Source organism: Mixophyes fleayi, chromosome 9, assembly GCF_038048845.1.
Source record: "Mixophyes fleayi isolate aMixFle1 chromosome 9, aMixFle1.hap1, whole genome shotgun sequence".
Taxonomy (NCBI): domain Eukaryota; kingdom Metazoa; phylum Chordata; class Amphibia; order Anura; family Limnodynastidae; genus Mixophyes; species Mixophyes fleayi.
The window spans coordinates 61,633,363-61,659,307 of record NC_134410.1 but is presented as its reverse complement, the minus strand read 5'-3'; the positions used below and the strand labels follow the sequence as shown (position 1 = coordinate 61,659,307).

General features: G+C 41.2%; 1 long non-coding RNA gene across 1 annotated transcript; it reads left to right on the top strand.

Moving 5' to 3' along the window:
* The first annotated feature begins 374 nt into the window (after positions 1-374).
* On the top strand, positions 375-9,072 carry LOC142101609 (uncharacterized). The gene is made up of 3 exons (XR_012679073.1): positions 375-417; positions 630-711; positions 8,621-9,072. It is a non-coding gene; the product is annotated as an uncharacterized LOC142101609 (long non-coding RNA).
* The last annotated feature ends 16,873 nt before the right edge of the window (positions 9,073-25,945 follow it).

Sequence of the window (25,945 nt, the reverse complement as noted above, 5' to 3'; positions counted from 1 at the left end):
TGCCACCAGATCTTCCTCGACCTGAAGAATTTAAAGCTACCCTTATCAATCTTGTAATCCAACTGTCTAACGTTCTTAAGATCACTGCCTGTCCTTTACTTGTATCAAAAGTACTAGCCACCACAACTCCATTTTTAGCATAAAATTCTAAAAGTGGCCTGATTTATTAAGGGACATAATTGTCAATATGTGTCGTATTTTACGTTACATTTCTCTGCGTATGTCCAGAAACAGACTATACGCCAGTGAACACAAGTACATTCAATTCATCTTTGAACACAAAAGACACTTCCAACAGCCTACGATTTCATGGGCCAAACAGGGAAGGGAAGGGGCGTATGCATGTAGTCAATGTACACTAAGGGCTTGCCAAGGTCGAACACAGGCAGTATCATCTGATTCAGACACATCTCTAAAGTAAGTGTTTTCAGTCATTTTATTTGCAGCAGCTACAGAGCAGGTGTAAGTGTCGACTGATTGTGATGGTCGTAAATGTATGCTAAAACATGTTTGCAATTAAGAGCATCTGTAAAAATTTATGTACAATAGATATCTATGACATCTTGACAAATGTATTTAATTGAAAAAATAATGAAATAAAAATAAGTGTGTTGTGTCTGTCTCAACAGGGCAAGTGCCGTATAAGCAGAGCATACATACACCCGTATTCAACAAGAGACGTTTCTTCAGATCCGCTTGTACCCGAATTAGGTGCGTTTTAAATGAATCAGGCCCTGAATGTTCAAAAGGTCAAGTTCTTCAAAACTGACAGAAAATTAAATTTTAGGAAGAAGGCTTTTAACGGTGGTGGTTTGCAATTGCCCTTATTAACTGCATTACAACGGATTGTATGCCCACTGAATATAACCGAATGCCAACAGGTCTGAAACTTGGACATTGGTTGCAAACAGAAACCATCTTGTTCGGCTGACTCCAGCAATTTTAGATTTTGATTTACTGAGGCTGTATTTGATCAATATTGTTCTATGTCTGCTTTTAGCAGAATAATTACAACTTACTTTGGCACTCCCATATTCTGTATGAAGGGGAATCTAACTTTTTTTAACTCATGGATTCCAAATCATATGAGTGGAATATTTGTTTAATCCCCATGTATAGCTTCTCTCCTAAAATGGACATGGTGCCTTGACCATCCAATCATTATAGGAGTGGAACTCATGGCTTGCATGGCTAATAAGAGTGAATCACAATATCTTCCACCAATTCTTTCTGATTCTTTTTTAAGGCCTGCTCTCACAAACCATGACATTAGCAGTGCCTACTTTCACCCAGCAGCATAAAACTGCTTATATTGTGAAAACCAGTTTTTACAAAAGGTTGTCCATTAAGTGCAATTCATATATGTTTGCATCACTGGCATCCAAGCTGGGGTGCAGAAGAGGCAGGATTTGTTGGATTCCAGTGACCAATTATCATCTGCACCATTAATCAGGAAGTTAGATAAACTAAAGGACGGTAAACTGGAGAAAGATGGCTGTTACTGAATAAACTGTGACATCGGCAGAAATAATAGGCGCATCTTAGCAGCTATAAGTATCCAGATCAGTTTTTAGCATTTATGCAATGTCTGCTTCCCTATGTAGCAGATCTTAGGCTGCTCTGTCCACTTTCCTGAGTAACAAACTTTGAGCCTGCACCACATCTCCATTGGCTCCGCTTGACCTTTGTGCCAGACCTCGCATTGCAGAACTGACCTTTGCTTCTGACCAGTTTTATTAATTGACATATTTATTGGAGTAGCATTGGGATAGAGAATTATATTTCAAGGATTTGATGATGGCGTTTGCTATTATTGTTATTGCATCATAAGTGCGGGTAGAGTATGACACGTCTTGGATCAGGGTTTTTGTGGAAAGATGTATATTAGGGAGAAATTCCAAGTCTGCAACAAGCTGTACATTCCCTCTGTCCTGTGGCAACACCACCTTGAATAGAAACAAGTACTTTTCCTATTTTTTTCTATTGGCGTAACTTCTACCTGTGGCTTCCCCCCTCCTTCCCAATAGTTGAAGCATTAATGATTTAAAGACCACTCATTTCAGTCCAGAAATAATCTGCTTAGGGTGTCCACTCAGTGGTCGAAGTGGAAATTTAGAAGTAGCGATATGAAAATGTGGAAGTGGCAGTATGAAAACTGTAATGGGAATGTAAGTGAATGGAATTTGAAAGTTTTACAATGAAGGCAGTAGGAGAAGTTGCGGTATGGCATACCAGTGTATAAACCCCTATTTCAAACACTGTGTCCACTACAATATGTTGTTTACCTGGGACATAGACTGCTGACAATGCTTTCAGGTGATCCCCTGAGCAACTAATCACTGGTTCCAGGTCTTTGAGCATGGCACTTTCCATGTTTTGCAATATAGGTTATAGCCACTACATTGTCCATTTCAACTTTTCCATTTTTGCCTATATAAGAGGTGTAAAAACTACAAAGGCTTGAATGCATTTCAATTATGTGCTTTCTGCTGCAAAAATCCAGCTTCTGTAAGTCAATGTTTGCAGAACATTAAGTTGTTTTTCCTGGTCACTACTTCACGTCCTACGTCGTGTTTTTGTGGAGAAATATACTGTATTAAAATGTGCCAATCCCATTTTTTTAAGAGAGGGGGTCTGTAACCTTTTTGATTCTCTCTAGACCCTCTCATCATAAAAGGGGTACAGCAATATTCCCAGGATTGGTTTGCTGAGACAAAATGCTGGGTCAAATTTTGCTTTAACTTTTGAAATACCGTATTTCCCCATGTATAAGACGCACCTTTTCCCCCCAAATTTTAGGTCTAAAAAAAGGTGCGTCTTATACACTGCAAGCGCTACTTACCTCAATGAAGAAGTCGGAAGTCGGTGTGAGAGAGGAGTCCCCGCTGGCTGTGTTGAACAGCATGTCCCCGCTGGCTGTGTTGAACAGCGTGTCCTGCTGGCTGTGTCCCCGCTGGCTGTTTGGAACAGCGTGTCTCCACTGATTGGCAAAAGGACCTTAAGGTCCTTCAAGCGCCTCCCACAGTCTCGGAGCTGTCAGTCTTTATGTAATACATCTTTTTTTTCATTTTGGACCCCAAAATTAAGGTGCGTCTTATACATGGGTGCGTCTTATACTTGGGGAAATACGGTATATACTTCACTTTCTTCCCTGGAAGAGAAATTGATACGTTTATGGTATTGAACAAGGCTCTCAGAAATATTTATTTGTGATATGGCATTAATTGACTGTTATTGTAGAGTCACCGACACAGGATTTCTGTGCCAGAGAAGAGTTTCTTCTGTGCTAGACCTGGAAAATCATCAAGCTGATGAAAAATATTTTAAGTTAGTATGACTTTTGAAATACACTTGGTCTGATAATGATGATTGTTTAACATAAAACTGAGTAACCACTGATGTACACTTGCCAGTGGATTGTGCAGACTGGCATTCTTTAGGTCTATTGATAACATCCAGTTTCTTGTTCTGATTACACGTGCAATAGCCAATGAGTTACCTTGATATGATTTTTGAGATTATTTAAGTCTGAAACAGGTCTGAATCCTCCTGTGACTTTTGTAACTAGAAATATGCAGAAACTCCAAAATATTTTTTGATAGTTGTTTGACATATTGAAGGACTGTTGTTCAGCTTTATACAGCTGCTGGCAGAGAGGTTAGAACAAAGATATCCTAAGTAGGGAAGTACTTGAGTTTTGTTACATATCCTCTTGAGACTGAAATCACCAAATCATCTGAAATCATCTCTTTCCAAATATTATTTTACTGTAGTAATTTGGCTCCCACTGTTACTGTCTGGACAGGATCCCCATCAGAAAGACTTTGAAGTTTCTTTTCGGCAGACTGAACTCTCTCTCTTTACCATTTTTAATAAAGTCCATCTCCATGAAAAAAAAATATATTTTCTTACAGTTTTCTTTTACCAGATTTCTATTTTTTACTTTTGCAATAGCGACTTCTAGGTTTTTTTTTTCCCCAATTCTCTCCAGCAAAACTAACACTTACATTTTGTTTTGAGGATAAATCTTCAAATTATGATTTCAACCATGAAACCCCTATTGATGTGACTAGATCACTCTGGTCAAAGTTCAGACCAAATCCCCTTGATGCTACGCTCTCAAAATCTGAACTGATCTGCAAATGATCTAAGGCTGTGATAAATAGCCTTTTTTGCATGCAGCATTTAAGATGTTCTCAACATTTCTAAATGAGATCTTCAGATTTCTATCCATTATATATTTAAATTACGTTAAATCTTCTTTTAGTAAAGTAACATGCTTTGCGAACCTGATAAGTGCTGCGTCCACAACTGGAACTGAATCCCAATTCATTTCATCTGTATTTATTAGAGATGAGCGGGCTCGGATTTCGCTAATCCGAGCCCACCCGAACAGTGCGGATCCAACGGGATCCGAGCACTGTTCTGGTACTTCCGGCCGCCCAAGGAATGCAAAACGAGGCTATGACATCCAAGTCTCGCGTCGGATCTCGCGAGACTCGGATCTCATAAATGCCCCGCTCGCGGCCGCCATCTTCATTCTCCCTGTGGTTACTGAAGAGGGAGATTGATGTGCTCTGTCCTGCTGATTACTTTAGTCAAGTGGTGCTTTGTCCTGCTGAGTCCATTAGTACTTTGTCCAGTGCTCTGTCCTGCTGATTACTTTAGTCAAGTGGTGCTTTGTCCTGCTGAGTCCAGTAGTTCTTTTTCCAGTGCTCTGTCTTGCTGATTCCAGTGGTGCTTTGGCCAGTGTCTGTGCTGCTGAGTCCAGTGGTGCTTTTGTCCTGTATTTGTTTCTGATAAGTCCATAGCAATTTGTTAATTAGCCAAAAATCTTTAAAAAAATGTAAAAAAATACAAAACAAAATGCCAAATTTTTTTTTAAAAAAAAAAATATAAAAAAATAATTGAAAAAGTATAAAAAATATTATAGAGCAATATATTCTTGCAGTCCCAAAAAAGAGGAACTGCCATTTCTATTACTACATTCATTGTTTCTGTAGTTCCAAAAAAGAGGAACTGCCATTTCTATTACTACGTTCATTGTTTCTGTAGTTCCAAAAAAGAGGAACTGCCATTTCTATTACTACGTTCATTGTTTCTGTAGTTCCAAAAAAGAGTAACTGCCATTTCTATTACTACGTTCATTGTTTGTGCAGTCCAAAAAAAGAGGAACTGCCATTTATATTACTACGTTCATTGTTTCTGTAGTTCCAAAAAAGAGGAACTGCCATTTCTATTACTACGTCCATTGTTTCTGTAGTTCCAAAAAAGAGGAACTGCCATTTCTATTACTACGTTCATTGTTTGTGCAGTCCCAAAAAAGAGGAACTGCCATTTCTATTACTACGTTCATTGTTTCTGTAGTTCCAAAAAAGAGGAACTGCCATTTCTATTACTACGTTCATTGTGCAGTCCAAAAAAAGAGGAACTGCCATTTATATTACTACGTTCATTGTTTCTGTAGTTCCAAAAAAGAGGAACTGCCATTTCTATTACTACGTCCATTGTTTTTGTAGTTCCAAAAAAGAGGAACTGCCATTTCTATTACTACGTTCATTTTTTCTGTAGTTCCAAAAAAGAGGAACTGCCATTTCTATTACTACGTTCATTGTTTGTGCAGTCCCAAAAAAGAGGAACTGCCATTTCTATTACTACGTTCATTGTTTGTGCAGTCCCAAAAAAGAGGAACTGCCATGTCTATTACTACGTTCATTGTTTCTGTAGTTCCAAAAAAGAGGAACTGCCATTTCTATTACTACGTTCATTGTTTGTGCAGTCCCAAAAAAGAGGAACTGCCATTTTTATTACTACGTTCATTGTTTCTGTTGTCCCAAAGTGTGTGTGGTTTAGGGGTACGCTCTCTTGTGCTGCATATAATGGAGTACAAAAATTTGGAGGATAAAGTAGGGAAAGATCAAGACCCACTTCCTCCTAATGCTGAAGCTGCTGCCACTAGTCAAGACATTGACATAGATGCTGAAATGGCATCAACGTAGTCTGCCAAGGGCGATGCCCAATCTCATAGTATAGGGTATGTAAAATCCAAAAACCCAAAGTTCACAAAAATTAGCAAAAAAAGAAAATTAAAATCATCTGAGGAGAAACGTAAACTTGCCAATATGCCATTTATGACACGGAGTGGCAAGGAACGGCTTAGGCCCTGGCCCGTGTTCATGACTAGTGGTTCAGCTTCACCCACGGATCTAAGCACTCCTCCTCCCCCCCTCTAACAAATTTAAGAGACTTAAGCTGTCATCAACAACTAGTCCAAGTCCAGCGAGTCCAAGGGTGTTGGTGGTTGCGAAGCCTGACCTTCCCATCACTGTACGGGAAGAGGTGGCTCCTTCCACCATTTGCAGCACGCCCTCTGCATATGCTGGAAGGATCACCCACAGTCCAGTTACAGATTTGGCTAATGAAGGTGTGAATGTTGTACACCGGGAGGAGGATATTGATGTAGCTGGCGCTGAGAAGGAACTTGACGAGGAGGATGCTGATGTGGTTATCATAAATGAGCCACCAGGGGGGGAAACAGTTGTTGTCCATGGGATGAAAAAGCCCATCGTCATGCCTGGTCAGAAGACCAAAAAATCCACCTCTTCTGTCTGGAGTTATTTTTATCCCAATCCGGACAACAAATGTATGGCCATATGTAGCTTATGTGAAGCTCAAATAAGCAGGGGTAAGGATCTTGGCCACCTAGGGACATCCTCCCTTATACGTCACCTGAAGAACCTTCATAATTCAGTGTTTAGTTCAGGACCTGTGGCTAGGACCGTCAGCAGTCCAGGGACACCTAAATCCCTTGGTCCTGTTGTATCCACACCAGCAACACCCTCCTCATCAATTTCCTCCACGATCTCCATCAGAGATAGTCCTGCAGGCCATGTCACCGGCATGACTGAGTCCTCTTCAATCCGGGATTCTTCCGGAGGATCCTGCAGCGGTACGCCTACTACTGCCGCTGCTGCTGTTAGTCGGTCATCTTCCCAGAGGGGAAGATACGTAAGAACGCTACGTCTTTCACCAAACAGTTGACCATCCAAAAGTCGTTTGCCATGAAAACGAAATACGACAGTAGTCATCCTATGGCAAAGCGGTAACAGCTATGTTGGTGTTAGACGTGCGTCCGGTGTCCGCCATCTGTGCAGTGGAATTTAGACGGTTGATGGAGGTATTGTGTCCCCGGTACCAAATCCCGTCGAGATTCCACTTCACTAGGCAGTCCAGAAATATTAGTATCAGATATTAAACTATGTTCACTGTTACTGCAGTGCAGAAATATTAGTATCAGATATTAAACTACGTTCACTGTTCCTGCAGTGCAGAAATATTAGTATCAGATATTCAACTACGTTCACTGTTCTTGCAGTGCAGAAATATTAGTATCAGATATTAAACTACATTCACTGTTCCTGCTACATCAAAAAAGCATGAACCTGCCCTGCCATCAACTAAAACAAGAGGTAGTGACGTGCTTGAACTCCACCCTCTATATGCTGCAGAGGATGGAGGTGCAGCAAAATGCCATTCAACAACATCAGGGTGGGAGTGCCCAAGGACAATTCCATCTTGCACCTCTAGCAAACTCTTGCAAACTGCCATCCTGTCTGCCACTGCACTGCCACTCTTAGATGGGCCACGTGTTTGTGCCGCCCACTTGTGTAGCTTAGCTTAGACACCCAGCTACCTCGGTGCAACCTTTTGGACTAAAAACTATATTGTGAGGTGTGAGGTGTTCAGAATAGACTGGAAATTAGTGGAAATGAATGTTATTGAGGTTAATAATAGTGTAGGAGTGAAAAAAAAACCAAAATATGGATTTTAGCACTTTTTATGCTTTTTTAAAAGAAAATCAGAACCCAAAACCCAAAATCAGAACCAAAACCTTTCGTGGGGTGTTTTGGTAAAACAAATCAGAACCCAAAACCTCGAGCTAATCAGAACCCAAAACCCAAAACACCAAAAGTGGCCGGTGCACACCCTTAGTATTTATTCACCAAGTCTAGCTTTGAGGAATTGCTATTGACTAATTTAACTTTTTCAGTATAACATTTTTTATATTTCTTCAAATAAAGGACAATAATATGTAATGTCTTTAATTAAATTAAGGTAGTAAGTCTGCCACACTACAAGAATAACAGATGCACTGCCTTGCAGCAATAATTCACAAGAATATGTTCCCTCCAGCCTGTATAGGAACTCCAGAGGACACAAATTTTTAGGACTGTATGACCTTGGACTTTAGGTCATGAGAACCTGATCTGAATGCTTTTGAGGCCAGAAGAATTATAAAACTTAAGGTGGAGTGTCATCTCTTGCTTTGGAGAAGGGGAGTCTATCTTTTTAACTCATGCATCCCAATCATATGAGTTGAATATTTGGGTTGTTTTTTTTGCAAAATGACAACATGCAAATAGGTTTAATCTATTTATTTCAGTTTACATAAAATATAATGTGGTGAAGAAGCTAATTAATGTTTTCAACAAGTTAATTACATTGAGCTTAGTCTCATTCTGTTCGCATTCACATGAGAAAGTTTCCAGTATTATTTATGTAGCGTTCGCACATTGCAAAAGCTAGTTATGACTAATATTACTTTTCATACATCAAATAGCTACTCCAGAGATGTCATAAAAGAACCAGTTTATATAGATCTAGAGGAGGGAGCCCGTGGAAGGACACCTGGCCACCTCAAGGAACAATGACCAGAGGAATCAACCAATGGGGCGTTAAGATCTTGGGAGGTCATGACCCATCGACCAATGAGTGTGGACCTTATTATTGTAACTGTGTATCTATGTAATGTCGCTGCTTTTTATGACTGTACAGTACATAAAGTGTTCACCTCTGGCTTTGGAAACCAGAGCGTTCTGATAGAAACTTGTTGTTGGTGTCAAGTGCACAAGCGTATGCATGAGATACTTTGACCTGTAATTAATTTTGCAAGTAAAACTATTGTGTTTTGGAACCACAGCGATCATATCTGAGAATCTTTATTTCATATGATACATATGAACGTATCAATTCCAACATTGCTAAATGGGATTTCTATCTCTGTCTTCATTATCCTGCTTGTCTTTGCTATTTATTGTAATATAAATCCAACATTTTGGGAGGATACCTTCCGTTTATTGAGCACACCATATTGTAAGTGCACAATTGGTTTTAGAAGCCATTTTTTTACATAATGGCTATTTTAAATATATTTCATTCTGATGCTTGTGATCTATTATATTGACACATGGGGGGTACTTGGTATCGACAAGTAATGACACAGCTCACAACAATTTCGTTATACTGGTTTATGTTTCATTACTTTACATTACATGCACAACACCATACTTGCCAACTTTTGGAGATCCCGGAGGGGAGGTCATGTGACAGGTGTGGCCCCACCCCTGCTTGGAAAAGATCAAATTAACATCATGGTCTAGCAGGGGGTGGAGGTTGAAGATGCAAATCTGCATCATTAAATCCCGCCCCCACAATGTTCCAGGAGAATGCTTTTTCTTCTGGGAGTCCAAAATTCGGGAGCCTCCCGGAGATTCCGGGAGAGTAGGCAAGTATGCATTACATGCATCAAGTATGCAGCACCTGTCAGTTGTGATGGAGCAGATCACACAGACTTTGAAGTGTTTCTGAATAAATTTAATATAGGGAATCTCACTGGAATCAAAAGAGTGAACACAAATTTTAATTGTCATGAACCCAGTGTTGAATGATCAGGCTTGATCAAAAATGTCAACATGTAGAATACCTTTGAAGCTGCCTCCTCCTAAATTAGGATGAGTGATCCAGATTCATTGCTTATTATTACTAAAATGCTTGTTAATTATTACAATAAACTCCAGAATCAAAGGCACTAGACAAAGGCATGTATAATCTCTGAGGACAACCATATGCCTAACATAAACCATGAGAAAACAATGTTTACACATTTTCACTATCCTAGGAGAAACCACCTGCCATGTCCAAACCTGCTGTCAATCAGTCCTAGACACTCCTGGCTGTTTACAATTCCCCAAAGTAAAAAGAAAAAGCATTCTCACAGACATCTTCAGTCTGTATCCCTGTATCCCAGGGGTGGGCAAACCTGTCCTCAAGGGCCATATCCAGTTCATGTTTTTAGGATTTCTTTAATCATGTACAGCTGAGTTAATCTATTTGGCTGGGTCAGTAATTATCCCACCTGTTTCTACAGACAGAAATCCTAAAAACATGAACTGGATATGGCCCTTGAGGACAGGTTTGCCCACCCCTGCGGTATCCCCTTTGTTGTGAAAAATATATTAAGATCTAAACCATTATTGTATGTATATGTTAAAAATAGCTGGGTATTATAGTAAATAGTAAAAAGTAAGAAAGTAAGAAAAATAACTCTGAACAATTCTGTTAAATCATATATGTAGCAATAAAAGTATTACCTCTTCCATAATAGCTATTCTACTTGAAATGTATGTATGTGTATATATATATATATATATATATATATATATATATATATATATATATAATATTAGACAAATTAGTGGGAATAAATGAAGATATAATGTAATCAGTGAGTTCTTTAAAACTTGTTGCAAAGTTTTTTGTATATTATCCCATAATCACATTGCTGCATATAAATTTACTAATTTAATTTATCACTTGGACTAATCACTATCACTTATCAAAAAGAAAATAAGCTAAACAATCGCTAAAAGTGATTAAACCGTGATAATATCAACAGGAATAAATACTTATATTCACAGTAGGCAGCTCCCAGGTCAGATGACACCTGTTTGCAAGTGCCAAACCTACAATCCAAGACATAATTAAAAAGGAGTGCCACACATAGTGTAATTCATTCAAACAAATTACAATATAAAAATCGGTGCCAATTATGCCCATACCAAATATATGAATAATATCAGCTTATTTGTTGAGTAGATGAATATAATGTGTATACTCTAATATTCCTTCTACTTATCATCCAGAGAGTGTGTCCAATTCAGAAAGACAACTCAGAAAATTACCAAAAATAGTGTAGTACGTTCGACTAGTAAGTGATCCTGGACTATACTTTGTTCCCCACATTAACTTTATATTTAAATCATGTTACATACATTTAAAAAACATTTCCAGAATACGCACATATCTTACACAAGACTCTGCAAAAACTCTAATTCAGACACTCATCATCTCCCGCATTGACTGGGTGTAGTACGAGTAAACGATAATGTAAACACCGACAGTGTTTACTCCTCCATAATTATTCCGATAGTGACGAAAGCGACCTGTAAAAACCAACTACTTTCCTATAAACAGACAGACTGTAAATCCAATGTGAGGAGAGTGCGACACTTGTAAATTATGTAAATTGTAAGTGCAACATTGATTTTTTTTTTTTTTAAAGAAGCAACGCACGAACACATGTGATATGAATTGTATTCCTAACCCTAACCCCTAACACTAACCCTAACCCTAACCCCTAACACTAACCCTAACCCTAATCTCTAATCCTAACCCCTAACCCTAACCCTAACCCCTAACACTAACCCTAACCCTAATCTCTTATCCTAACCCCTCACCCTAACCCAAAGGTAATACTTACATGGGTCCGTGCGTTGCAGCTTTAAAATCGGAAAAGTCCCAGTCACGCTTGCAAGTGACGTAATTTGGAAGTGCTGCTCTCTCCTTACTTCGGATTTCCAGTGTGTCTGTTTCCAGGTAAGTAGTTACTTTTTACAGCTTGCTTTCTTCACTATCGTATTAATTGTGTAGGTGTAAACATTGTCAGTATTCACATTACCGTTAATACCATTACCACCGCATTGACTATTTCAATTCACTTGTTACTGGTCTTCCCCGAAAGAGACTCTCACCCCTATAATCTATTTTGCACACAGCTGCTAGATTGATATTCCTTGGAAATCGTTCTTCCTCTGCTGAACCACTCTGTCAGTCTCTACATTGGTCACTTCTTTTTAAACCGAATCCAATATAAAATACTTCTACTAACCTACAAGGCCATTAACAAAACTGCACCAACATATATCTCCTCACTTGTCTTATAATATCTCCCAACTCGACAAATCTGTTCTGCACAAGATCTGCGTCTCTCATCCACTCTCATTACATCCTCCCATTCCCGGTTACAAGACTTTTTTTTTTAGAGCCTCATCCACTCTATGGAATTCACTGCTGTCAAGAAACGGGGTGCTACTGGACTGAGAACTTTTTATTCATCACCCATTTCTCAAGGTTTAATGTACTTTTTAATCTTTGGCCCAGTCTAAGTATATACACCAGAGCATCGGTGTATTATGTGTATTATTATTTCATGTTATTAGATACATTTTGCCCTTGCTATTACCTGCAATATTGTACGTATTAGAAATAGAAAGAATATTGCCTTTTTATGTGAAAATAACAGGACAGCAGAAGTAATTTTCCTTGAGTTAGCTAATGTAATTACCATTTGTCCCAAATGCCCATTGTTATGAGGTGTGGCGTAGACCTGGTTTGTAATCAGAGCAATGTCTGAGTAGCTTGACATAACTAGCTGGCAGTCCATGATAATTAGCTAGGTCAAATGGTAATCTGAGAGGTAATTTGGTTAGAACTTCTAGATGATATGCAATGTGCCTTCACAGTAATATACTGGCTAAAACAGCATTGGGAAATGTATTGATATGTATCAATATAAATTTTATTGTATCAAAATATATCACAGACTCAGATTGTGTAATGTTGCAGATACCTTGTGTCAAATGTCTTGTTGTTTCACGCAAGCGTGAAGTGTCATTCCTTGATGTTATATTGTAACCCTTTGTTTAGTGTATTCAACCAAATAGCTAATTGAGTCAAGCCATTCCATTGTATAATAAAGGTAACAGAGACTGTATGTCTAACAGTTAAAGTGTCCCTACTATAGGGGGTAGGATTGAGACATTTGACCCTACTCCCTGTGTATATAGCGAAGAATATAGGGAGAGGAGAATGCCAAGAGAGCTATTCTAGCTTGGAGGATCCTGGTGCACAAGACATCAGCAAAAAGGATTCTGGGCAGGTATTGTAGTGCCGCTGGAGGAAACCCTACCAGGACAGGGTCTGTCTGAGCCAGTAACCCAGGCTGGGCGACCCTGAAACGGTCTAGCTAATTGGTAGTGGCAATATTGCGGGAGGATAAGACTCTGAAAGAGACTGAGATTATTATTTTGGAGTGCTGACTGCAAGATGCTGCTGGAGGATATATTCTGGTCTACCCGAGTGAGTAATTAATCCCACAGAGGGTAACTGCCATCCCAGTTAAGGGTAGTATCTTGACACCTCCCTTGCACAACAAGACTTTCCTCTGGTCTACAAACCTTCAAGCTTTCTCTGAAAACCCACCTCTTCAGGCAAGCTTGTAATATAACCAGGGCTGCCAAGAGGAATTCAGGGCCCCAGTACAACAACTTCATGGGGCCCCCTTACAGGTGTGCATGTTTGCGCCGCCGCCAAAATGGGAGTGGTAGTGGTCATACAATTAGGGGCGTGGCTATGCAGCAATTTACATTGTTCCACTAGAATCGCAACATTTCACACACTCTCCTGCTCTCTCCTACCTGTTCTTCTCACTTTCACTCCATGTGGCCGCAGGTTTCTTTAATTGCGGCTTGTCTGGGTCCTGGAATGTTAGGGGACCCTATTTGGAAAAAAATGGCTACATTTAGAAAATGACAACCAGTACCACCATTAAATCAATAGCACCCATGATTAATAATTAGGCCTTCCTCCAGCCCCAACATTAATAATAGTATTTCCATTACCCTGCAAACAAAATAGCAACCATTAATTAGCCACCATCTACCTCACACACACTTCATTGCCAAAAGCTTCCTGTGCCATCACACACACATTACTGTGCCCCTTCATCATCACCACGCTATGCCCCCTTATGATAGCACTGCGCCCTCCATGCTGCCTTTGCCCCTTTCTTCATCCCCCTGTGCCATGCTGCTTTTGTCCCCCCTTTCTTCATCCCCCTGTGTCATGCTGCCTTTGCCCCCCCTTCTTCATCCCCCTGTGTCATGCTGCCTTTGTCCCCCCTTTCTTCATACCCCTGTGTCATGCTGCCTTTGTCCCCCCTTTCTTCATCCCCCTGTGTCATGCTGCATTTGTGCCCCCTTTCTTCATCCCCCTCTTTCATGCTGCCTTTGCCCCCCCTTCCTTCAACCCCCTGTGCCTCTCTGCGTTTCTCCTCTTTCATTTACTTCTGTATTGCTTTCTTTCATCTTTATTTTCTTTTCTTCTCTTCTCTTTTCTGTCTTCATCTGTGCGCGGCTCATCACATTCATTGCAAACAGAGAGGGGAAGAGAGATGCCGCGATCATGTGAGTATTTGTATACACACATGATCGTGGCAGCGGCGGCACCGCCCCCTCCGGCTGCGCCGCCCCCTGCCGGCTGCGCAAAAGAAAAAAAAAGATTGTAAAAAATAAAATCCAGAGTGAGGGCCCCCCTGGCGGGCCCGGGTAATTAGTACCCCCCCCCCCCCTTTGGCGGCCCTGAATATAACCACCCTCTTAACCTCACTGGTTACCCTATTACCAGCCTTTAGACAATTCTCACAACACAACAACCTTCTGACACCCTGACCCACGTTGCTGTGTGACAGGATCATATAACATATGAATCACTCTTTACCTTTGCAATCTGGCTGAACCGAGATGCAATATGTAGGCTTAACCTCATGCATCCAACTCCTATTGTCCCATAGATTGTAAGCTTGTGAGCAGGGCGTTCTTACCTCTTTGTCTGTATTACTCAGTTTTGTTTATTACTGTTTGTCCCCAATTGTAAAGTGCTATAGAGTTTGCAGCCGCTATATAAATAAATGTTGATGATGATGATATGAGAATAATGGGTCTATTCATCAAAGGACAAAGTGTCCTATTGCTAACAAAGATATCTATTTTTCATGCTATTACATCACCCTATACATCCAAAGGATACCCCATACCCCATGTATTGCAAAGGTACTTTGATCACTGGAATACCTGTTCGGTTAATATTACCAGAACACAAGCTTTAAATAATCCATTATTAGCATTAGAATAAAACATATTTAAAGCAGTAATGTTTACATTTTATGAATGAATTAAAGTATTTTTAATAATCTATATAAATGTATGTAAAAAAACATTTTATATAATATAAACTATTTTATATATAATATTGTCTGTGTGTGTTTACTAGTTTTTGTTTTGTGTGTATTCTTTATTTGCATTCATTTTTTTAACTAGTGTAGCTGAAAGCCTAAATCTGTAAAAAAGCTGGTTCACGCATGTGCAGAGGTTAACATACCTGACAAAGCGTAAGTTAACTATTATTATTACTATACACCTGCTCAGTATTTTCTGGTGATAGGTTTTTTAATAAATTGGGGGATACTGTGATGGGAGGCAATGTCAACCCATAGATCCCTTAAGAATCAAGCAGAATCTGAATTAACTTGGGGAAAACTGTTATTCTCTACAATTGCTAGAAAAGTGGTTTGAGCTGAGAGCAGTTCATTGGTGAGTGACCGTCTCTACAATTTAAAATACAGGGGCTTGATTCATTACACTTTAAGAAGATGTTTTAAGTAAAAAGTATGTTGGTTATTGATGCTGTGTGTGATGTCAGAGATAGGTGACCCAACGATGATTAACGTTTCATCACATCATGATCCATGTATTAATACATTCCGGCCATGGTGGAACACTGAATCGCTGTGCCCCAATACAACTCTAGGGAGAGGAAATATTATAGTCCATCCTCTCACGGTTCCTGCTCTGCTCTTCCCATTTTGGTCTCCCTGGACATGCACTGAGATAATAGTGGCACAGGTAGTGGCAGAACTACCGCCGTTGAAGGGTGTGCAGTCCCTTCACTTCCTGGCCCACAGCCGCTGCACTCCCTGCAAGATCAGGAGACTCCCTCTGGCCAGCTTTGTATGTTGACAGCATCTATTTACAGAGCTCACCTGGAGGCAGAGCCGGATTTAGACCTCATAGGGCCCTAGGCAGGATACTGTTTTTGGGCCCCCTCCCTGAAACAATCCATAGCACTATATTTTTGCAGCCTACCATATACCCCTATAGTTACATAGAAGTAAAAGCATGTGCCGCCGCATGCCTACCATATACCCCTATAGTTAAGTAGATGTGAAAGCACGCCGCCAAAGGAGGTGGGGGTGTGGCTTGCCTCTTTGGGGGCGTACCTAACATGTGAAAAGAGCAAGGCCACCCTGCTGCAGAAAAAGGCACCCCTAAATAATTACAGAGCAGTCCCGTTTTTTTAAGTAGTTGGGTCAAAACAACCTAATAAGTATTTAAGTCAGGACAGAAATATTACATATTAATATTAAATTAAGTTGTTTGCAAAAATAATATGCATAAATCCAAGGATGTGCCCTTGTCACTTTTGTCCCTCAATCCTCACACTTGCCCATTTATTGCCGCTTTTGTCCCTTCACAATATCACCTTTGTGCCCTCTCACTGTGTCACCTCTGTGCCCCCTCACTGTGTCACCTCTGTGCCCCCTCACTGTGTCACCTCTGTGCCCCTTGACTGTGTCACCTCTGTGTCCCTTGACTGTGTCACCTCTGTGCCCCTTGACTGTGTCACCTCTGTGCCCCTTCATTATCACCTCACCCTATGTGCCTCCGTTTTACATACCTGTCTTTTTCTCTTTTGCATTCCACTTTTCTGTCTTCTGGTCTTCTTGTCTTCCTGTCTTCTTTTTTCTCCACCACGCAGCTCCTCGGTTAGTCCTCACACTGTGGCCGGAAACAGACTTAAAAAAAAAAACAGTCACGTGATCGCATGACAGGTCCCGGCAGTCTCTCCTCCTCTCTGTTTCCCCTGAATGAGGAGGAGAGACTGCCGGGACCTGTCATGCGATCACGTGACTATTTTTTTTTTTTTAAGTCTGTTTCCGTCCGCAGTCTCTTTTACTATGTCGGCGGACAGAGAGGGATTGCAGGCGGAGGGGAGCACTTCTCTGCCTTGCCTACCCCGCTCACCGCCAGTCCTGACTGGGCCCTCTGGGGACCGCTAGGCCCTAGGCAGTTGCCTAGGTTGCCTAGCGGGAAATCCGGCCCTGCCTGGAGGTACTCTAAGCTGGACACTCTCAGCAAGTGTGGATGACATCTGCTCACCAAATCTCTCCAACCCTCCTCACTGTCTGGTTCAGACTTGCCTTTCTGCTCTGCTCATACTTCTCTGTAAAACTCAGCCTTTCCTGAACTTGTTCCACTCTCTCCCAAGATGACTGCTCCCCCTTCTCTCTGGGCTGACTCCTATTTACATCCTCCCTTCTGCTGATTGGCACCTGCGGCCTAGACTGCTGGGACATGCAAATAAATCACTAAACCTGTTGGAGTCTATTGGCTGCACCCTTTTGTTGTAGCCCTGTGGCTGCACAGGTCACATTTGTATTAATCCAGTTTTTCAGAATGGCTTACTGGAGGTGTGAGCAGCTATTGGCTCGTAGAATGCTGTACTCTTCAGCCAGACCCCTTCTACAGCATGATATTAACTCTGCTTCAATATCCTCTTGCAGCCCGATATTGTACAATGGCAATGTCAACATTTTCGGAGTGATTATGTACACAGAATTTGATATTCATTTAACTGTATAGCTGTCCTGATTTAATAAGTTAACTATGTTTATAGCATTATTTATAGCACACAGGTTTCAGTATGCTTAAATAAATACAGTGACACAAAACATTAATACAAAACATAGTTTTTCATAGACACATTTCATTCTGTGCAACAGGTTTGGCTGGAAGGGGATTTTTTTTTAACATAACATTTTCACAAAATTGATTTTATGATACAGTGTAATTCAATGTGATTTAATTGGACATTTTGTAATCCAAGTATTTTCCCCCACTGGCTGCTGGTAATTGGAAAAATAACATGTTTTGTTTTGCTTTTTGTCATTTGGATTATACCAGAATTAGATTTTTAATAAAATTGTTTATGAAGGTTTAGGGGAATCTTATATTCAATTAAAATGTGTTTGAAAATTGTGTATGGTATTTTACTCTTTTTATATAATAAGCAGGGGTCTTAGGGACGAAGTTACCATGCCATTCCAGGGGTCCCAATCTTGTTGTCCTGGCCCCTACAATCCAAGTCTACCACTATTCAGACTTTAATGTGCTATATAGCACGCATACTATTTGTCTCTGCTTCTCCACCATACTTGCCAACTCTCCCGGAATGTCCGGGAGACTCCTGCATTTTGCGAGAGTCTCCTGGACTCCCGGGCGAGTGTGGCAATCTCCCGAATTCTGCCCACTTCACTAGGAAGTGCCCATTTCCTAGTGAAGTGGGCAGAATTAGGTCCCAAACGAAACGATTCCCGGTGAATCGCGGCGTTTGGCCACGCCCCAGCTGTCAAATGACGCGTTTGCGTCATTACGTCACAGGGGGCGGGTGCAAAAATGACGCTATTTTTTGCGCCCCGCCCCCTCATGCCCACCTCCAACGACAGGCTCCCAGAAGAGAGCTGAAGAAAGTTGGCAAGTATGTTCTCCACACATTGGGGCTCACTTTTATACTGCTCCCTAGTGCGCTGGGTGGACCTTTGAGGCACAATGGTGTAAAACCAAGGTTGTGTGCACAGCACATCAAGGGGTAAATGTATTAAGCATCGGTTCCTGCAGGTCGACAGATATCGGAGACTTTGCAGAGGGAATTTAAAACGGCAATGGGTTCAAGGCACAGCTTGCCTGTGACTTTCAGAAACATATTAACCCCCAGGTGTGCTTTGAAAATGCTTTGTAAATGACTCCAACTGATACCACAGTGATTAGTGATTAGCTGTTATAACTGTCAATCAAGTAAAACTATATAGTATTGGCTACTGCAGATGGACGTGGCTTATTTCTATTGGTAGTGACACATGCACAACAGAGATTTGTAGTTTACTTTGACAGCCAGGAAGGTGATGTTGTTTATCTTTTTTTTTCTATCAAGAAAGGTATTTTTGCATTTTCAAAATACATAGTTGCAGTAGGAGGGAGTTATTTTGTGATGTAGCCTCACATTACATATACCCAGGGCACACATATCTTTTGATAATAATATGGAACCTGCTCAATGTATTCAAATTTCAAATGTAAAAATAGACCCATCATTTTCATTCCCAGGCATCCAATATTGTGTGTGTTTACGGCACCCTATGTGAGTGTGTGTATGTTGTGATTAAAGTCTACATGGACATATCCCCATCTATATATTTTACAGGATGCATCTATTGCTAAACAGGCCCATGTTAGTAATAATATTGCATTGCACTGATATGGCTTGTAATATGACTTATTGCAGGTTTAACCAATGGTTGGTCTTCGCAAACATAATGTTTTCCTTTAGAAGACCCACAAGAATCCACATATAATTCCCAGAGTAACGTGAAGTAAATATAGAAATTAATTAAATCATCTGGGAGCAATGTTGCCTGTTCTATGTCATCACAGTTAAAATAAGTCTATATATTGTCCTAAAGTACATAATTCTCATTGAACTTGCATAGATTCTAAAACCCATTAAAGTATTCAAATTAATTCTTCAGATTGGCATACAAGTGCTTCCCCAAATAATGGCAACACACTCTGTCTATTGTAGGCACAGTTTGCATAAACTGAGTAATCAGTCTACTTTGCTGGTGCTAATAATAGGCAACAGAATTACACTTCCACTTAATAACTAGGCACAGCCATTGTCTTTTAAACTATAGTCATGATTGCACTGTTGATTCTGATGTGCTTGCTTTGCAGCAATATAAATTTGTGTAGTACTGTTGAAACGTGTGATGTTTCCCATCTCTAGGACACCACATTTATGGTACAATAAAACAATGAACAGTTTTACATTTACAGAGCTGAATGACAGAATGATAATGCAGGTAGCACACAAACATCAAACAGATTTAAGCTGAAACACATAGGGAGGAGGAATTTGTTATATCATAAAAATATCACAGAGGCTCTGTTGAGTCTGAGGGCAGAAGAATCAGAGACAACCCCTGGGAACAGCCGTCATGGCTGCCCTCTTATGAATGTATTCCGGTATTCCTTTTACTAGTCAAAGTTTTCATAGTTTATTTTCAAAAACAAAAGAAACAAATGTATTAATTAGAGATGGGCGGGCTCGGTTCCCCGAGAACCGAACTCACCCGAACTTCAGGTATCCGTGGCTCGGTACTCTCCCGCCGATTCGGAATTGAAAACGAGGCAAAACGTCATTGTGACGTAGTCGGATCTCGGAGCTCGGTACTCACGATGTTTCAAATGCATTAATATCCGCCTCCACAGCAGTCCAGCGCCATTTGACAGACTGAGAGAAAAGGGTTAGGTCACAGGCTGTGTTAGAGCAGGGAGAGAACAGTTATTACAGCAGTTATTACAGCAGTTCTTACAGCAGGAAGAGAGCAGTTATTAGAGCAGGAAGAGAGGAGTATAGAGGAGGCATTTTTCCAAACATTACAAACTGTTTGGGGTGTCATATTCCGTCCTAAAGAAAGTATTTTCTGCCTGCAGAAGTTGTAATATACCAGCACAATTTCTTTCTGATTTTGCACCGCAAGTGTTGGGTGTCACATATTCCCCTGTAGTAAAAATCTATTTTCTGGTGCTGAAATAATTATATACCAGCACTATATATTTCTGAGTTTGCACTACAAGTGCTTGGGGTGTGACATTTTCCCCATTGCCCAAAAATCTATTTTCTGGTGTTGAAATTATCAGCAAATCAGCAAGCAGCTGCTGGCACCAGTCCTGATGGTAGTCTTACCTGTACGTCATCTGGTCAAGCCTATGTAAAAGTACATAGTTTTTTTAAGTCAGGGAAAAAAACAAAAAACTTTTACCGTGTTGAAGAGAAAAAGAGCTGCAACTGATGAAAAGTTAACTACCGAGAATTTTTTTTTGCCAACATGCCATTCGACACACGTAGTGGCAAAGAAAGAATGAGGCATTCGCCTTTCTCTATTAGTGCGAGATCTAAAAATGTTACTGAGCCTTCTTCTTGTAAGGTCACTCATGAGCAAGCAAGATCAAGTAATTTGGAGTCCAAAAGTGGTGCACAACTACTGTTATGTGTGAAAGCCGAGCTGCAAGAAAAAAGTAAGGCATTAGAGGAAAATGTATGCTCAGAATCAGAAATGACACCAATCCCTGAGGAGAGTCCATCCAAGAGTGCTATGTGTAATCGTGACCATTTTGATAGTGTGTGTACCCATAAAGAAGGGCCTTTTCGGCATTTCTGCTGATGTGTGCCTGAACAGCCCGAGTGTAGCCGGTGATACACCAAGTGAGGATGACACTTTGGAATTAGAAGAGGATGAGGGGGAGATTTGTGTAGCCGACGAGGGTGCTGATGAGGATGAGGTTGTTTGTGTAAGTCCTGCACCAATGGCAGCAGTGTGGCACCTGTGACAGCAGTTCTGGCACGTGAGGTTCTGGCACCAAATTGCACTTTCCAAAGAGAAGCCGGGATGACGCAGGGGGCAGACCACAAGAGTTTGACATCTGGGCTGGTTTGAAAGATTTTACCAAAAAATGTGTGACTTTGCCCATAACTCCAACCAATCCTACTATTAACATGCAAAGGATGGTGGAGGATTATTTTCAGGAGTTAATTGACATGGAAATGTCAGACAGTCCCTTTCCATACTGGGGCATTTCTATTTAACGTACAGTCTTTGCAGCCTGCTGTTTTGTCAATTTCCCTATAAGTGTAGGGTGTAATCTAGACCCAAACAGAAAATCTGCTTTGGGCATTTCTATTTATGGTACAGTCTTTGCAGACTGCTTCTCTCTCTATTTAATTATAAGGGTGTAAAATATAGACAGACACCCAACTGCCTTTTTTGCTATGAATTTCAATAGCTCTTTTTAATGCGTTGTCTGCTACCCTGGATTGGTGTGTATCTGATAAAAGCACACATCCCGGGGTGGTTAGCGCTCATTGACATTTATTAGCTGTAGAATTACCTCACTTATCCAGGAAACAAGTGGAGCACTAAATTATGTTATTTTAGCCCCAAAAAATTGAATATTTTAACGAATTGCAAAACAAAAACAAAACCAAAACACGCAAGGGCGGATGTGCCAAAACCAAAACACGAAGGTAATCCTGATCCAAAACCAAAACACAGGGGTCAGTGAGCATCTCTACTGGTAACACTATGCAAGTCTCATCTGGGGGTTACTGGACAGAACATTCCCCTCTCCCTTGGACTCTTCTATATGGGGATGTAGATTAACAGGGATTTTGGGCCTGTCAGCTACCTCCTCTAAGCCGTTAGACAGCTGGCTAAGAGAATGTGGGCTTGCAAATGATACCCCTGTATCTACAGATAATTCCGGTGAATGTTCAGAACTCAGATGGAGATCTGGGTGGTGAACATTCTGATTACAAGTCACAGCAGCAATTCAAGCACTATTCCTACATGCTATTTCCTGTTGGTTATGTGTGTGTGCCTCCCCCATATTCTTTACATCAATAAACACACACCTGGAACCTCTGGCTTTACATTATGGGTCCTATTTATTACCCTTCGTTCTTTTCAGTAGAAACTTTTCAATCCTCATCGCATAGATGCGGATTGAAAAGTTTCTCATATGTATTAAAAAATCAACACAGGAACAGCCGTTCCGAAAAACGGCTGTTCCTATAAAGAGTATTGCTTACCTTTCACTGGAGTCTGCTCTTTTCCTCCCTGTGTGATGCTGCTCACCCCATTTCAATCCCTGTGTGCATGCACCGACCGGTAAACTCGGCCATGCACACAGAGATCCCTGAATGAAGGAACCTGAGGCATGTGACATGGAGGGATCATGTTATCCCTCCACACATGCGCTGTGCAGCTCTGTTCTTCGGAGCAGAGCTGTTTTCAGTGAAAGATTTCAATCATGTTAATGTACGCCAGCTTCAGATGGCGCCAGCTTCAGATGGCGTACATTAACATGATTGAAGACTTACTTTCGGTCATTGGTACATAGCGTTACTGAGCACTTCCCATACACTGTTATGGGGAGTGCTCAGTAAAATGATGAGAAATGAAAAGCAGCAGATATCCGAAAAGTGTCGGGCTGGGCATGAAGGGCCCACCGGGGGAATGCAACACTAGGGGCCCACCAGAGGGGGTGTGGTCAGCCATCATAGAGGCGGGACCAGACACTAGAGGGGAAGTGGTCAGTCCACGAAGGACAGATAGCACCTTAGTGTAGTATATAAATAATGCAGTGTGTGTATAAAGAATACACAGTCTTGACCTGCCCCTTAGATTGGGCAGAACAGTCACCAAAAATCAGGATTGTCCCACTAGACCAGGCTTGGCTAACCAGCCTGGTCATGCTTTGCCAATATATAGCAGCTTACTGCTGTAAGGGTATGCTGGGACTTGTAGTTTCACAACACCTGGAGTACCACAGGTTAGCCAAGCCTGCACTAGACTCAGAACATTTGACAGACTGTCCTACCTGTTGCTGTCACTTTTACCACCTGTGGCTGCTGGTTTCTTTATTTCGGACTTGTCTGGATCCTGGAATGTTGAGGGCCCTATTTGGAAAAAATAATGGGTACATTTAGAAACGCCAACCATCCCCGCCATTAAATTAACAGCACCCACATTTAATAATTAGGCCTCTCTCCAGCCTCAACATTAAAGTAGTAGTGCGCACATTTGATAAATAGATATATTTCCCTCCAACCAATCCCAACATTAAATTAATAGTATTCCCATTTAATAAATAAACCTTTTACTCTCCCTCCAAACAGTCCCAGCAATAAATTAATAGCATTTAAGTTTAAAACATTCATTTCCCACGACCATTCCTAACATTAAATAATTAATATTCACATTTAATCGATAGCCCTCCTCCCCACACACAGCCCCACATTCAATTATAGACCCAAACCACCTCAGCATTAAAGGTCCCATAACCCCCTCCCTATAGTGTTCTCTGTGCAGCCCCCTCTCACTATAGTTTAGCATAGGCAGCCCCCCTCACTATAGTTTAGTATAGTCAGCCCCCCTATAGTTTAGTATAGATAAGCAGCCCCCCTATGCCACACACTAGTGCCCCCAATGTTATGCCACACAGTAGTGCCCCAAATGTTATGCCACACAGTAGTGCCCCAAATGTTATGCCACACAGTAGTGCCCCAATGTTATGCCACACTGTAGTGCCCCAATGTTATGCCACACAGTAGTGCCCCAATGTTATGCCACACTGTAGTGCCCCAATGTTATGCCACGCAAGTGTCCCCAATTCACACACACACACACACACACACACACACATTATATATATATATATATATATATATATATATATATATGCATGCATCCTTTATCAAATACTTAGTTTACTACATTCAGGGGCCATTTAGATGGAGTCTGCTGTATGATTGTATGTATGCCCCGTTTCCCTCAGCCTAGGACTTCTCTGCTGTTCTGTGTTTAAAAAAAAACCCAAACAACAGGCTGGCTGGCAATGAGTCTCTTACCTGTGAAATACTCCGGCATCCTGCTCCTCTGGGCAGCCGCGACAGGAAGACAACTCCTCCTCCCCTGCTGAAGTTAAAAACACACTACCGTGCAGGTGCAGGGAGGCCAGACACGGCTCTCTGCACCTGCGCGGTAGTGTGTTTGTTACCGACACTGCTGCCGCCGACGTTGGTAAGTCAGGTGTTCCCTGCAAGCTCCGCCCTAACATCAGAGGGGGCGGAGCTGAAACGCGGCCAGGCCTATCGGTGAATAGCCCGGCTGGCCGGCAGGCCGGCAGGCCAGTCCGAGGCTGTACCCGAGATATCTGCTGCAATGCTAGAATAATACATAGTAATTTAGCGGTTAATCCCCGAAAACTGTTGTTTTCGGGAATTTACCTCTAAATTAGAGGGGGGAGAGCTTTGATAAATAGGCCCCTATACCTCTTAACTTACAGAGAAGCTCAAATTATCAGTGGATTCGTCTCATAGACCATATTTACACTGTAGTTGCTTATGCTTCATTCTCCCCAGTTATTGTATTGGTTAATTCTTATAACTGTATTTCATCTCTGTTCACTACAATGCCCATCAGACCTCCTCACATGCCCTTTACATGCCCATCAGACCTCTTTACCTGCTGCTTACATACCTCCCAGACCTCCCCAATGTAGGAGTATTCCTATATGCCTAAAAATTCATTAAGGAGTTCCTGATATATATATTTTAAATGATATGCTCAATGTCAACATAGCTCCTTATGTGCAGTAATTAGTTGATGTGCTGTATGACATTTTGCCTAGTGCTGAATATAAATGTAAACATGGGGGGCTGAGGAGTAGGGGCGATACTTGTGTATTAGCTTAGGTAGGCTGGAACCCTTAATCAGGCCCTTCACATTGGCATCAGCAGCATATGTGCCTGGTTTACTATAAGTCATCATCATCATCATCACAAGCGCGTATTTGCCCCTGTCCGATAGCAGGTACAAAACATACAACTCCTAACAGGCGTATTCATATATGTCTGCATGAGCTGTATTTGCGTGAACACATCTTCAGTGTACTCAGCATGCGTTTGCACACCCCTTCCCTCCCCCATCCCGCCTCTCCAGGTACATGTGGGTGTAGTGGGTAGCATGGTGGTTAATGGTTACTGGTTAGCTGACCCAGCTGCCTCACAGAGCTGTGGTCATGAGTTCGATTCCTGACCAGGAGTTTGTAAGTTCTTCATAGGTTTCCTCTGGGTGCTACGGTTTCCTCACACACTCCAAAAACTTACTTGACTATTTAGGTTAATAGACTGCTGACAAAATTAGCCATTTTACCCTAGCGTGTGTGCGTTAGGGAATTTAGAATGTAAGCTCCAACAGGGCAGAGACTGATGTAAATGACAAATATTCTATGTGCAGCACTGCTGAATT